Source organism: Camelus bactrianus, chromosome 6, assembly GCF_048773025.1.
Source record: "Camelus bactrianus isolate YW-2024 breed Bactrian camel chromosome 6, ASM4877302v1, whole genome shotgun sequence".
NCBI lineage: Eukaryota > Metazoa > Chordata > Mammalia > Artiodactyla > Camelidae > Camelus > Camelus bactrianus.
The window spans coordinates 47,971,088-47,988,077 of NC_133544.1; the positions used below are offsets into that span (position 1 = coordinate 47,971,088).

At 35.0% G+C, this 16,990-nt stretch overlaps 1 protein-coding gene across 1 annotated transcript in view; it reads left to right on the forward strand.

The window, feature by feature from the left end:
* The window catches only part of LOC123611833 (uncharacterized), an 853,613-nt gene extending 845,113 nt beyond the window's left edge, over nt 1-8,500 (forward strand). Inside the window, exons 15-16 of the mRNA XM_074366584.1 lie at nt 5,470-5,580; nt 6,540-8,500. The gene's annotated coding sequence lies outside the window, so the exon portion shown is untranslated. The remainder of the gene's footprint in view (nt 1-5,469; nt 5,581-6,539) is intronic.
* The last annotated feature ends 8,490 nt before the right edge of the window (nt 8,501-16,990 follow it).

Genomic DNA, 16,990 nt, shown 5'->3' on the forward strand with positions numbered 1-16,990 from the left:
AAGACTGATATAATACCAAGTATATTTTCCCACCATGATGGAATAAAACTAGAGATCAATGGCAAATGGAAAATTAGAAATATCATAAATACGTGGAAGTTAAACATAACACTCTGAGATAACCAACAAGTCAAAGAAGAAACGAAGAATAAAATTAGAAAATATCTTGATATATTTGGAAAGTATGACATGCCAAAACTTACAGCATTGCAGCAAAAGGAAATGTAAAGCAATCAACACCTACATTAAAAATAATTTAACAACTTAACTTTATACCACAAGACATTAGAAGAGAAGAAACTAAGCCCAAAATTAGCAAGAAGGAAGGAACTAGGAGAGATTAGAGTAAAATAAATGAAATAGGAACTAGAAAAACAACAGAAAAGATCAATGAAACAGTTTTTTTTAAAAGACAAAATTGACAAAACATTGACTATCCAAGCAAAAAAGACAGAGGCTTCAGCGGGGAGGGCATTAGCTCAAGTGGTAGAGCACATGCTTGGCACGCACAAGGCCCTGGGTTCAATCCCCAGTACCTCCTCTAAAAGGAATTGAATTTAAAAAACCTAATACACCTCCCCCCAAAAAGAAAGAAAGAAAAAAAAACCAAAGATGCTTCAAATAAATGAAATTATAAATGAAAAAGGAGACATTGCAACTGATACCACAGAAATGCAAAGGCTCATAAAGGTCCACTATGAACAACTGTGTGCTAACAAATTGGATAAACTAGAAGAAATGGATACATTCCAAGAAACATACAACCTACGAAGTTTTAGCCAGGAGACTGAATCAGGAATCAAAAACCTCCCCAAAAGAAAAGATCAGGACCAGATGGATTCACTGGTTAAGTTCTATCAGTCATTTAAGGAGTACTGCTATTCCTTCTCAAGCTCTACCAAAAAAATTAAAGAGAAGGGAATACTTTCCATGTCATTTTATGAGATCAGCAATCCTGATACCAATTACAGAAAAAGACAGTAAAAGTAAACCACAAAGCAATATCCCTGATGAACATAGATGCAAAAATTGTCAACAAAATACTACCAAACAATTTATCAGCACATTAAAAGGATTATACACCATGAAAATGGGATTTATCCCTGGGGTACAAGGATGTTCAACATAGAAAAATTAATCTATGTGATTTACCACATTAACAGAATGAAGGATAAGAATCACATCATCATCTCAATAGATGCAGAAAAGGCACCTGACAAAATTCAACACTTTTTTTTAATGATAAAAACACTCACAAGGAATAAAGAAAATTTCCTTAACAAAAGTCACAGCTAAGTAATACTCAACAGTTTAAAAAAAAAAAAAAAGTGAAAGTCTTTTCTAAGATCAGGAACAAAGCAAGAATACCCATTCTCACCAACTCCTTTCAGAACAAGTGAACAAAAGGCAAACAAATTAAAAAGGAAGGAGTAGAAGTGGAATCAATTAGGACCCATATTTTATGGAATATATAAAAATCAATTCCAAATTGATTAAAGTCTTAAATGTAAAACCTGAAACTAAAAAGCTTCTAGAAGAAAACAAGAGAAAACTTTCTTACATTGGTCTTGAGAATGAGTGTTTGGATTTGACACCAAAACACAGGGAACAAAAGCAAAAATAGACAAATGGGACATCAAACTTAAAATCTGTGCAACAAAATTAACATTCAACAGAGTGAAAAGATAACCTATGGAAAAGGAAATAATTTTTTCAAACCATATATTTGAATATAGTTAATCTCCAAAATATGTAAGAATCTTTTAATAGTCAATAGTCAAAAAAAAATTAACCTCATTAAAAAATGAGCAAGGGCCTGAATAGACATTACTCCAGGGAAGACATACAAATGGCCAATGGGACTATAAAAAATGTTCAACATCTCTAATCATCAAGAACACATGCAAAGCCAATCTACAATAAGATACCACCTCATACATGTTAGAATGGCCATCATAAAAACCTAAACAAAATGATAATATAACTAGTGAGGCTGAGTAACAATAATTAGAATCCTTGTATACTCTTGCTGCAACCCAGGGATAAATCCTACTTGTTCATGGTATATGATCATTTTAATAGTACATTTAATAGTACATTAAAATGATCATACACCATGGTTTGCTGGTATTTTGTAGAGAATTTTTACATCTATTTTCATAAAGGATATTGGTTTGTAGTTTTCTTTTCTGTCCAGATAAGGATACTACAAGAAAAGTAAAATGGCAAATATCCCTGATGAACATATATGCAAAATCCTCAAGAAAATATTAGCAAAGTAAATTCAACACTATATTAAAATGATGACAAAACACTTTCAAGTGCGGTTTATTCCAGGGATGCAAAGATTATTAAACATCTGTAAATCAATCAACATGATCCATCACATTAACAAAATGAAGGGGAAAACTCATATAATTATTTAAATAGATGCATAAAAAGCATTAGACAAAATTTAACATCCATTTATGATAAAACCTCTCAACAAAGTAGGTATATAGGTAATGCACCTCAACATAATAAAGGCAGGTCCACAGCTAACATCACACTTGATGGTAAAAAGGTGAAAACATTTCCTATAAGATAAAGGACAAGGATAGCCACTATGCTACTTTTACTGGACATAGTATTGGAAGTCCTAGCCAGAGCAATTAGGCAAGAAAAAGACATAAAAGACATCCAAATTGGAAAGGAAGAATTAAAATTGTCACTATCTGCAGTTGACATAATACTATATACAGGGAACCCTAAAGTCTCCACCAAAAACCTATTAGGACTAATCAATTAATTCAGTATAGTTGTAGGATAGAAGAATAACATACAGAAAGCTGCTGCTTTCCCATACACTAATAATGGACTATCAGTTTACAATTGCATCAAAAATAAAATAACTAGGAATACATTTCACCGAGATGAAAAATTGTACACTGAAAACTGTAAGACATTGATTAAAATAAATTGAAGATGTCACCTGTAATGGAAAAATAGTCCATGCTCATAGATTGGAAGAATTAGCTGAAATCTTCATACTGTCCAAAGATTCACTGTAATCCCTATCAAAATTCCAATGGCATTCTTCATAGAGAACAAACTCTAAAAGTTGCATGGAATCATGAAAGACACCAAATAGCTGAGCAATCTCGAGAAAGAAGAACAAAGCTGGATGTATCACATGTCCTACTTTCAAAATAAATTTTAAAAATAATTATAATCAAAACAGTATCGTACTGGCATTAAAACAGACACATAAATAGAAACTGACTCACAGACATAGAGAACAAACTTATGGTTACCAGGAGGGGAAAGGGAAGGGATAAACTGGGAGCTTGACATTTGCAGGTACTAATTTATATTTATATACATATATACACACACACAAACACACACACATATACATATATATACATATATACACATATATATAATGAACAAGAGGTTTGTACTGTATAGCACAGGGAACTATATTCAATATCTTGTAGTAAATTATGGTGAAAAAGAATATGAAAATGAATATATGTATGTTCATGTGTGACTGAAGCATTATGCTGTACACCAGAAAATGACACATTGTAAACTGCCTATACTTCAAAAAAAAAAATATATATATATATAAAACGGACACATAGATCAGTGGAACAGAACTGAGAGCCCATGGTCAATTAATTTATGACAAAGGGGTCTAGAATATACAGTGGGGAATGGATAGCCTCTTCAATTAATGGTGTTTAGAAAACTGGACAGCCACCACATGCAAAGGAATAAAACTGGACTACTATCTTACACCATATGTAAAAACAACTCAATGTGGATTAAGACCTTAAATTTAAGACCTGAAGTCACTGAACTCCTAGAAAACATAGGTGGTAAGCTACTTGAAATTGTTCTTGTTAATTTTTTTTTGATTTAACACCAAAAGCAAAGGCAACCAAAGCAAAAATGAACAATTGGGTCTACATTCAACTAAAAACTTATGTATAACAAGGAAAATCATCATTGAAATGAAAAGGTAGCCTACGAAATGGGAGAAAACATTCCCAAATCATGTATCTGGTAAGGTGTTAATATCCAAAACATATCAAGAACTCACACAACTCAATAGCAAAAAATCAATCTAGTTAAATTACGCACAGAGGCTATGAATATATATTTTTCCAAAGAAGACACGCAGATGGCTAAGAGATACATGAAAAGGTACTCAACATCACTAATCATCAGGGAAGTACAGTCAAAACAACAGTGAGATACCACCTCACACAATTATAACAGCTATTATCAAAGACAAGAAATAATTGTTGGCAAGGATGTGGAGAAAAGGGAACCCTCGTGCACTGTTGATGGGAATGTAAATTGGTGCAGCCACTATGGAAAACAGTTTGGAGTTTCCTCAAAATTTAAAAATAGAACTACTATATGATCCTGCAATTCCATGTGCAGGTATTTATCTGAAGGAAATGAAAACACTAACTGGAAAATGTGTCTGCATCTCCATGTTTATTAAAGAATTATAATGGCCAAGATATTGAAACAACTTATGTATCCATCAATGGATGAATGGGTAAACAAAAATTAATACATACTCACATACACACACAATGAAATATTATTCAGTCATCAAAAAGAAGGAAATCCTGCCATTTGCAACAACATGGATGGACCCTGAGGGCATTAAGCTAAGTGAAACAGACAAAGACAAATACCATATAATCTCAGTTATATGTAGAATTTGAAAAAGAAAAAAAAAAAACCTGAGCTCACAGAGAACATGATTTATGATTGCCAGAGGCAGTATGGTGTAGGGTGGGTGAAACTGATGAAGGTGGCCAAAATGTTTAAACCTCCAGTTATAAGATAAATAAGCTCTGGGGATGTAATGTACAGCAAGGTGACTACACTTAATAATACTGTATTGTATAATTGAAAGTTGCTAAGAGAATATATCTTAAAATATATTTTACATATCATTAAAAATTATAAAATAAATATTAGAGTATTATAAAGTAAAAGATGTCCCTACATCTTTGGTTGATTCGATTATGACCTGATTTTCCAACTTTATGACTTAGGCAATATATAAAGAAGAAATAGACAGTTATTCCAACTTTTGTTTATTCCACTTGGACAGTTCCTAGTTCATTCTTTATCGACACCTGCCAAGTTATCTGTAGTTCTTTCTAAAACAAAGAACTGTTGACCTTTACCTACGTATCTAAGAAAAGGTTTTGTTTAAACAATGGAAATACAATGTGAAGAAGCTACCTCTAGGTTCCTTACATTTTACTGAAGAGAAACAAGCAATGAATAAAATAAGCAAATAGGTATAAGATAAGAGTAAAATGTAGTGATAAATATTATAGAAAAAAAACTTGTCTCTAATTTAAGTATCTTACTGAAAAAATAAGTTAATGATCACAAGAAAGTAACAATCGTACAAATTAATGAAGCACAGTAATTGAAAACTTCTCTCCACAGTACAGTGATCTTCCTGCTGGAGTATATGTGCTCCTAGAAAAATACAGACTTTCCAGCAAATTCTCAGCTGTGAAAATCTTAGAATGATCTGTTTATAGATCCTCAACTGCCGTAAGTACTTTTCCAGACTGAATATGATTTCCTCCCTCCCTTCTTTCACTCCATCTATCTTCGAATTAGAATTCAGTAGTTAGAAGGGACATGTGTTGAAAGGAGAAAAGATTGAAGTTTTATACCTTTTTAGCAGTGAGATAATCTAATTTGGTTGATAGAATTGACAGTGAGGACCAGCTGTGCCATTAGGTAATACAAGGTGAATATTTTTTATAACTTGCATGACCTAAATCTTAGCTTCACAGTTTTGATAAAGAATATATTTAAAGCACATATGTTATATACAATATGCCAGAAAATATTTCAATTCAAACTATTTAAAATTTTAGATAAGAGATTAAAACTGTACAATGAGATATACATGTTTTTAGTAAATTTAAAAAATGTTAGCAAAAATATTTGGAGAACATTGTCAATGAGGGGACAAACACCAAACAGTAACATTAGACATAATAAACTTTATTCATACTTAAAGTCTCCTTGCTTAATTGTTAATTTCATCTTATCCTTTTTAGGATAAGGTCATATGAGTGTTATAATATTAGAAATTGAAATACTTTATTCAAGTGCTTGACTGAATTTTGTTAGTCAGCAAGACAAAATATCCAAGTCTTCTAATTTTTTAATGGTTGTCTGAGGTTGGCTGTTTCCAATTACAGTTGTCCCTTGTTATCTGCAAGGGATTAGTTCTAGGACGGCCCCCACCATCCCTACCTCCATACCACAATCTGTGGATGCTCAAGTCTCTTATATAAAATGACTTAGTATTTATAAATAACCTACATACTTCAGCCTTTATACTTTAAACATCTTTAGATTACTTAAAATATGTAATACAATATAAATGCTGTATATAGTCGCAAATACAAAGTAAATGCTATGTAAATAGTTGCCAGCTAGAGACAAATTCAAGTTTTGCTTTTTGAAACTGGATTTTTTTCCTCATATATTTTCAGTCCACAGTTGGTTGAATCCACTGATGTGGAACCTGCAGAGGGCCTACTGTACTCCAGTGGAGACATACCTTCAAAGACTTGGCGTAAGAAGTTCTTAATAGTCTTCTCCTTTCCTTTCAGGACAGTAACAAAAAAGGGTTTTTGTTGCTCTTGGTTGCTCTCAAAAAGAATGTGAATAGTACTATGTGGTATATGATGTTATTGATAGAAACACATATTTTTAAGAACCTGTCCCCAGATTACACTTAGATGACCTTAATTGCACAGTTTAGGGAAAAAAAATGGCCTCTCCCTTTCCTTTTCTGCACTGAATGCAGTCATGCATTGCCTAGATCCCACAGCTCCCTAAGAACACACACATTTAATCCCCTGGGGCTAAAAGCTCACAACTAAGTCCCAGAATCCATCAGACTCCATCACCCTGTGTTTACTTCAAGAACATTCCCAAGATCAAGTTCAATGACTAGTCCATTCCCAGTTCTGGACAATTCTGACCCACCATCCTAGCTTCAAAGCTTTTTGTGGTATTGAATGACCTTTGCTGAGACTACATCAGTAACCCCCAACTTCTGCTAAATCCTGCTTCCTTTATTCCTGCATTGGGTTGACTCCTACAGGACTCCCACATCGACTTTGTGTACACACAGCTCTGCCATAAGATCTGTTCCCAGGGTAGCTTAACTCATAACACTCTATTTTAAATTCATTCAGTTATTAAAATCTGCCCATTTATCTCTTATTTGGCTCCAAAATCTGTTACCTCTTTCCCATCTTGACTGGTGTAATTAAACCAGACTCTTAGCTAACTTCTATTAACTGTTCTGCTTCTATTTATTTCCTCATTAAACCCATCCTTCACACTGTTATAAAACAATCTTTTAAAATTTCAAGCCTTATCAAGTCTCTGCCTATTTCAGAATCTTTCAGCATTATTTTATTTCTGGGAAAAACCGAAACTCCTTACGAAGACATATTAGGCTCTGTGGCATTTAATCCTTCAAAGCATTCTTCTCACTCTATACTTAACAGTCCTAGGCAATCTGTAGTTTCTGTGTATTTGATGCTCTTTCACTTCTTCATTGATTGATATATGCTCTTTTTTCAACCTGAAATTACATTTCACTTTTATGTACCACTATATTGATGTGCATTCTACATGGATGGAATCAATTTTTATCTCTTCTGTGAAGACTTCCACAGGCACAACTCTACCTCATCTCCTGGAGACTGGTACAGACATTACATGACTTATTACACTGTTCTTTGGGTTTTTTTTTTTTTTACCATGTGAACTACACTTGGAACTTCATGCATACATTGTTTTATTCATCATAATAAAATAACATCAATAATGCAAGTAACAGTGTTTTATTTATCTTTTTCCATGGTACTTGATTTAATAAATAAATCAAAGAAGTGGCATTTAGAGAAATGTTGCTGACGGGGAAAAACCTGCATTGCAATTCTTTTTTGACTACGTATGATTTTTGAGACTATTTCAACAATTCTCCACCAGAGGGAAGTCTTACTTCCCTTCAGACTTCAAACAATTAAGAACCTAATGCTTAACTAATGTTTGCATTCATTAGGAGAGACTATGGCAGACAATCAAGAAATATAAGCCATTGTTTTTACCCTAAGGAAGTCTATAATTTGAGGAATAAGACAGACGAAATGATTATAAAAATAGAACATGTTCTAATGCATTTAGAATAATATATTTTTAAAGAACTTTAAATAGAGTCAGACAAGGCCTTGAAATCTGAAGGAAAAGAAAGGAAATAACTACGATTATTAATCAACTACAATTTTCTCATTTAGTTTATATAACACCACTTTAAGTTTGGTAATATTTCCTCCACTTCACACATGAGGGATTTGGGCCCACCAACACTGGTATTCAATATCATTAAGGACTTGAACCAAGGACTTTGCAAATTCTGAGTCAAGAACTTTTGCTCAGCAATGGTCTACCTGAGACAGGATAGAAGGGGGCAGTGCACAGCTACTCAAGGAATGACAGCAATTTAACACCAAAATGGTGGAAGGTTCACCTCCTAGTTGACCTTGAGGATTAAGAGGTTTGACTTCTAGTAGACCTTGAGCTTCATTATATGCTCATTGTAAAAGCGTGATAAATAACACGCCTGCAGGCGCCATGACAGTCCCAAGGCTAACCGCAAAAGGCCAAAGAATGGCCAGTGGCCCAATTCCTGGTAATCTCAGCCCCTTCCCCAGGGCAGTTGGAATGGCCCCACCTATAGGCCTGTGAAGCTACTGAGACCATAAAAACTGACACCACCACGCCTAGCGGCCTTTTTCACTCCCTCCTCTTCAGAGACAGCCCGCACTCTGTCTATGGAGTGTGTCCCTACTTTTACTTTAACCTGAGCACCCAATTCCCATACCTCTTTCCTTGCCTTTCTCTTGCCTTACACTCTATGCAGTATGTATCTCTCTAAATAAATCTACCTTTACTCAATTGTGGTTCGCACTTGAATTCTTTCCTGTGAGAAGCCAAGGACCCACACCTGGCGGGGCATGTACCAGGGGCTCAGCCAAGACCTCAGACATGGCCCTCCTCGCGCCACACATCTGTTTTCCTGCATCATATTTAGCTTTTCTAAAATTCACTTCACTTCATTGAATGCCAATGTAGTCAATGATATCTCTATTATAAATTGTTTCAGCCTTTCCTCTAGGAAAACACCCAATTTTCATGGGTTTCTTGCCTTTAATTGACTACCTTCCCTCTTGCTTTTTTGTCCCCAAATGCCTGATCAATAAGCATGTCTCCTAGGTGTTCTGATGTGTACAGAATATATTAACATATCAAAAAACAGATAAAATGGCCTGGATATTCTCTACCTGACCCCAAATCTTTTTCTCTGAAAAGTTACTGAACTGCTCCAAAATATAAAGAGAACAAATTATAAAATTCCATTAGGGAATCTGGCCAACTGTTTGCTGCCAGCAGCACTAGAATTGATGACATGCCCTAATATAAACCCTTTGACAGCAGTAAATAGCCGTGCAGTTGTATGCTCAAAATAAAAGGAAGCTGGGGTTGGGAGATACAACTAAGCAGATAATCACAGTTTGACGTGTTGGGAGTGGCCTGGTGATGGTTATTATATGGCCAGTCTCTGGAAACACGTAACTATACAGATGCTATATTCAGGGCACTGCCACTTGGTACCGTTATAGGCAGCAATAATACGGAGCAAAAGCTGTTCAGATGAAAAACTGAACTGTGTGCAGGGAAAAAGCTTCCTTCAGAAAAGGAAAATTAAAATGTTTTATAAATAGTATGTCAGATTTACTTGTTTAGATCTGTATTACTACATCATGAATAAAAATGAAATTTATCCAGACATTATGAGCTTGAGAGAAAACACACAGGATAAATATAATCAGCACATAGTGCCATATGATCAGCTGTGAAACAGAAAGTGGAGCAATAAGCCCATTTTAAAAACCTTGACATTTAAGACTTTGCCTAAATTTTAAAGTGCTATTCATAAACATTAGCTACAGCTTTTTCTGATCCATTCATTTTCTTGAATACAAACTTATGTGAGGCCTGCCCAATATGCTGAGTTTGCAATCGTTAATAAGGAAAAAATCATGCATAATTGAGCAAAAGTAGGTATTGTTCATCACAGTGAGATGAATTCAGGTCCACCTGACCTATAAGCTGAACTGTTCTGACCTCTTACATAGGTAATCTTCGGTCTTTTTACATGGAAATGCAAACCTCCCTGTGTTTAGGTCTCTTCTTGTTAATCTAGCTAGAAAATTTTTTATGCCAACATTGTTTCCTTAAAATAAGTTGTTCTGTCTTGCCTAGGGGAGAGTTCCAGCTGGTAGTAAATGCTACCTACTACTTAAATAGAGCAAAGAGTTTGAGGAAAGAAGAGGGCAGCGTCTTCATTAGAATTCATGTTTTGTGTGTAAAAATTCCTATTCTTGTTCTAAGTGGTTCTTACTCTCTAGTCCTTTTCAGATATCAGGCCAGGAGAGATATATCTACTATATGCACTACTTTTTGGGAGGAATAATATTTGAAGTAGACTAAAGACATTGCAAGAGCATTGGTTTATAAACTTCGATTAGATCCTTTTTTATGTCTAAAATTTGGTTCCAAAACTCTTTTTTCCTTTGTTCACAAAAACAGTGACAAATACATGTTCATGTGTATATGTATTTTTCCTCATATCCATTTTCTTTATTCCATCAATCAATTTATGGCCAATTTCATTTTTCATGTGGAAATTTTAGACATCTTCAAAATGGACAATTTTAACAAGCATTTTCAATGGAAAACTAGCACTTGAAGTCTGTGAAACAAAGGCTGTAAAAGCACTTTTGTGAAAAGCTACACTAGAAATCCGAAGTACTGGTACTAGTGTGAAAACTTTCAGTCACAAAATTTGCTAGTTTCCACTTCTCTGCACGATGAAACTTTAAGCTGTAAAGAAATCTCAAAAGAAGATTACAAAACTTTGAGTTTTGCTGATGTTATATGAATGGGAGTTTGTTGTGACAGAAACACCATTCCTCAGTTACTTCTACTGCTTGGACAATGATTTACTTAGGACTTTACTGCCAAAAAACCAACTGAACATATGACTGGGATCCACATTATATGCAACAGCAATTACAGACGGACAGAAGGAAAGATAGATATAATATTATATATAATATATACTACATATATAAATATATGTATATATGACAAAATATATGTATATATACATATATTTTTTACTAGATTAAAATAAACTTCTTTCACTTTTCTCTTTCATCTATTTGAAAAGTATAAATAGAAACATACAGGGGGGATTGCCAAGATGACAGAGTAGAATGATATGATGCTCACCCTCTCCCATGAATATAACAAAAACTACATCTACATTCAGAACAATTCACACAAAACACCTACTGAACTTTAGTAGATTATCTCTTACTATTGCTAGAGCAGGCAAGTAGTTAGCTATGAGCAGCAAAAGAAGGACATGGGCCGAATGGCAGAAAACCATGTATCTTGTGAACAATGGGGGTCCTTGGACAGACCAAGAAAAACAGGATGCTCTGGGCTGACAAAAAAAACATACATTCTGGGTTGACAAGTGTCCTGGAGGCAGAAGAGTGGGACAAGACAGGAATCCCCACCATCCAAATGTAACCTTTCAATCATTATGACCTTTGTCCAAGTTTAACCTTTTGCTTATGATATCCCCAGCCAAATGTAACCTTTTGTTCAGTATGACCTCGTCCAACTTCCCAATCAAGCCTAAATATGGACAAAAAAATCTCTCCTCCCCACCTGCGAAGGTGGAGCTGGGATGAAGATCTGGAAAGATGACCCCAAGCCCCTCTCTGCCAATGAATATTCTGTCCATTCATTTTTACAGTCATATAATGAGCTTGCCAAGGAAACTTGGGGCAGCTACCCATCTGGGTCTGCGCACTCTTTCTGAGAGCATCCTATCTATCCCTTAGTAAATCCTTGCTTTGCTTTTTTGACCTCCATGTCTTATTTATGAATTCTTTCTGTGACAAGACAAGAACCTTCATCAACAACACTATCTCAACTACAAGGAAAATCCTCACAAAACCAGATAAACAACAAGTTTATACTGTATAGCACATGGAACTATACTCAATATCCTGTAGTAGCTTATGGTGAAAAATATGAAAACAACCATATGTACATATATGTATGACTGAAACATCATGCTTACACCAGAAATTGACACAATATTGTAAACTGAATATACTTCAATAAAAAAAGAAAAACTTATAATTTTAGATGCTTCATGTACCCGGTAAATATGTTTGTTACTGTTATTATCAAAATAATATATAGAAAATTAATCATTAAGTTTCCAATTGGCAATAGAATTTGATTTAGAACAACAAAATGGAACTAGCAGATGCAAACCCATTGATTTTTGGCAGCTAGAAGTTGAACAGCTGAAAGACATGACATTTTGAAGCAGGGCTGGAAGAGCAAGAATATTTGGCACAAGCAGAACATTTTACAACAGCAATATTGCTTTCTGACTCACTAATGCATAGTATAAACACAATACTATGGTTGTAGTAGAAAAATAACTATACATAATACTTCAGTGTTAACCTTCTGAATTCAAATTCAACATCTGCAAAAACAGACTATTTGATATATTTCTTCTAAATGAATTTTAAAACACAGAGAAACACGAATAATTTTAAAAAGCCCTTAGGTTTTTAATCTAACCCAAAATATACATTAAGTACCATCTCCAAGTTAGATGTTCAGGAATAAAATGCCACTGCTTAGTAACAAAGTTACAAAGCTGGTAGCAAACAAAAGAGTGCCTTAGAATATACAAAATTGTGTCATTAAGTTTATTAAAGGAACATGTCCAACGTATTTATTAGTTCTTATTCAGAGTTTCATTAATTCTCACTTAATAAATAACACTTAAAATTAGTTACTTGGTATCAGCCTATAGCAGACTGGAATAGAACGCTCAAGTGAGACTCTTGGGAACAGGTAAAATGTGATCTAGCTGACAGTCCTAATACTAAATGAAGAAAAAAACGAGTTGTTAAGAATGATATTACTATAACAGTAAAGGAATAAAGACTGTTATGAGACTGCTGAGTCAGCAAGTAAAGTTTGAATTATGGTCAAGTCAGCTTATGAAGCAATAAGAGGATAAAATTGATTTTAGGGGGAAAAAATGACCAGAAAAATGTGTAAAATTTGAAAAGATTTTAGTGCTTAAATAGGCAAGATTCAAGAGATGAAACGAAGTTATGGGGGAATCACCTTTTCCCCTCAACAATAGTGTTATATTATGTCATGTATTTAGCAATCATTCATTGCATACAGTAGAGAGAAATCTTTTAGATATTTATACCCTTCTCAAATACCTCACAGTTTAAGTTAAGGTACAAATGCACATGCAAATATATGAATGTGCATACGTGCATATCTACGTAGATATATATGCCTGTGTGTACCTTACCCCAAACTGTGATGTGTGAGTCAAAGTTGTAGAGGAATAAGTGAAATAAATAAATAAATAAATAAATAAATAAATAAATAAATAAATAAATAAATAAATAAATAAATAAATAACACAAGGGAAGTAGGGCATTTCCTTACTAGGGGTTGGAGGTAATCGAAAAGTGCTTCACAGAATAAGTGATAATTAAGCTGGGTCTCAAAAATTGTTAAGAGTTTATCCCATGGGAAATGTAGGAAAATATATTACCACCAAAGAAAATAGCTTTTGGAAAACTGTAAGTGCTCTATGTGAAGACTGGTAAAAAGTTCAAGGAATCATTGAAGGAGGTTATAGAATGGAGTCAAGGCACTGAAGTTTAAATTTTGTTCTCTAATCACCTCATTTTTTTTTTCTATAAAAGGTAAAACAGTAAATATTTTAAGTTTTGAAGGTAAAATGCTCTCTGTTGCAACTATTCCTCTCACATTCTTGGGCCCCGACATCCCAGGATGGACCCTACCCACCCTCTACCATGCCACCCCATTCAATTGCCCTCCTTATCCTGTGAAGATTCCAATACCTCATTAGGATCATCCCCAGCATGGATGTTGCCCTCACTCAGCTTCAGCTCTTATACTAAATTCTAGGACTTCCCTCCTCCCCTGGACACCCTCCTCACTGCACTTAAGTTCTGTCACCCCATGTCATACTGCTCCTCCACATGGCTGACCTCTTCTTCCCACCTGGGCTGTAGGCCCCTGTTCTGGGCCATCACATGTTCATGTTCTTCTCACGCCACTTTAGTTCTGACAGTGGACACCAGAATGCCCCTATTCATGGAAGCCCTCTTGACCCTCCTCAGACTAAGAGTACCCTCAACAGACTGCTGCATTTATGGACTTTTTTTTTCACCGTATTTGGGCTCCTCTGTCCTGGTCGCGCTTCCTTGGAATTCTGTCCTCACTCACTTTGGGTCCTGAACCCATGAAGATAGAACAAACCATTCAATATATTAATCATGGTGGGAGATAGGTTTCTCATGGTGGGTGAGGAAAGTTACAAATATATACACAGTATCAACCCACCCCCATCAAATACTTATTAATTACAGAGGGAAGACAACATAAAGACAGAGAAGACAGCCATCTACTAGCCAAGGAGAGACAGGCCTCAAAAGAAATCCTGCTGCCTCCGTAATCCCAGAGTTCTAGCCTCCAGAATTGTAAGGAAATTAATTTTTGTTGTTTGAGACACCCACTCTGTGATCCTTTGTTATGGCAGTCCTAGCAAACTACTACAATAGTCATAGGAGGCATCTAACATCAATCTAATCATGGGGAACGATCAGACAAAACCAACCTGAATGACAATCTACAATTAGTAGCCTGTAATTTTCAAAAGCAGCAAAGACATGAAACTCTCAAGCACTTCCACAATTTGCAAACAAACCTCTGCTTAGCTCTGCTTTGGGGACTCTGCTGCCTATAGTCTAAGTTTATGTGAAACCAGATTTGAGTCTTGAAATTTTGGGGGGAAAAAAACTGAGTTTTTAACAAGGATTAGGATAAGGAGATAAACTCAGTCTTTCTCTAGGACCTCCCTATAAGTGGCCTCCATTACCCAATGGGATCTAGCCCCCAGAACACATCATTTTCAGTAAAACTTAGTGCTTAGATTGCAGCAAGTTTTCATGAAATTGATAAAGACTGGCATAACTGAGGAGAGAAAGTAGTAAATAAATAAGATACTTTGTATTCAAAAATCCAATTTAGATGAGAAGTTTGGCTTTAGTGAATTATACTTAGAGCTGTCTGACAGTGAATAGTCCACAACTTAAGTTTTTGAGTAAATATACTGGCAAAGAAACCAAAAAATCACCTCCAATACCTTTGACTCTTAAAGCCCCTTGCAACCTCTGAACTCACAACTTTCACACAAGGAAGCAGGCTGTAAAATGTGTCACTGAAGATGAGGATGCATACATACTCCAAGATTGTTTGATGTGACCACGCAGGACAGTGAATAGTAGTGAATAGGTAAAAGCCTTAGAGGTAGCAAATCCAGAAACCAGAAAGGACAATGGACAGGTTTCTTTGCTTTTTTGTTTCAAAAAAAAAAAAAAAAACCACAATAATAAAGGAGAAGCCCATACGTCAGATCAGGGAGTCTTCATAATTCCTGCCCTTCAGAATTTAGTCATTTCATGGAAAACTGACTATGTCCCTAAAGTGCATACCGTATTCTCTTCTCAAAATGAGTATTTTCAGAATGGGAAATTTTATTCAAGTTATTCAATTCATACATGAGTAGTGTATAATATATCAGTTGTGTACATATAGGGGAGAAAACTTACATTTTAGTTTATAGGTCACAAGAAAATGAAGATCTGTATCTGGACCTCATAGAGGAACACTGCACATCTTCAAATTACTCAGAAATCATGGGTGTAGATCTGCATATGGAATCTATCGATGTCACTTTAACATTGTCTTTCTTTGGAGAAGGTGTAAGTATTATAAGAAGTATTTCTTTGGATGTGTTGGTGTTCAGAGGGATGAAATTGTTCCTTAGTATCACTGATCCCTTTTTTCCCTTCTGGGATATAGGAACCTACAGACTACATTTGTTTGTGAACAGAAGAGAACAATTATCTCTTGGTGAGCCTCATCTATTTCAGTCAAACAGATGATAACAATATCATCATGCATGGTAAAGCCAAAAAATATATATATAATAATAAAAAGGGAAAAAGAAACCATGGTCCTTGAATGACCCTATGAAGTAGAATTACCTACTTATATATAACCCACCGCCATCTAGTCTGTTCCATGACAGTTAAAAAAAGAATCATTTAATTTTCTCACTATTGCTTTTTAATCTAGGACTGACCTAATAAAAGAATTATTATTAGTCAGAATAATACTGATAATAGTCAATACATTTATTCATTACAAATTGTGTACCAAGGAAACCATAAGCAAAACAAAATGACAACCTACGGAATGGGAGAAAACATTTGCAAAAGAAGAAACTGACAAGGGCTTGATTTCCAGAATATACAAACAGCTCATATGACTTCATAAGAAAAACAAACTCAACCCAAAAATGGGCAGAAGACCTAAACAAGCAATTCTCTAATGAAGACATATGAATGACCAATAGGCACATGAAAAAATGCTCAATATCACCAATTATCAGAGAAATGCAAATCAAAACTACAGTGAGGCATCACCTCACACCAGTCAGAATGGCCATCATTCAAAAGTCCACAAATGATAAATGCTGGAGAGGGTGTGGAGAAAAGGCAACCCTCCTACACTATTGGCGGGAATGCAGTTTGGTGCAGCCACTGTGGAAAACAGTATGGAGATTCCTCAAAAGACTAAAAATAGACTTACCATACGACCCAACAATCCCACTCCTGGGCATATATCCAGAGGGAACCCT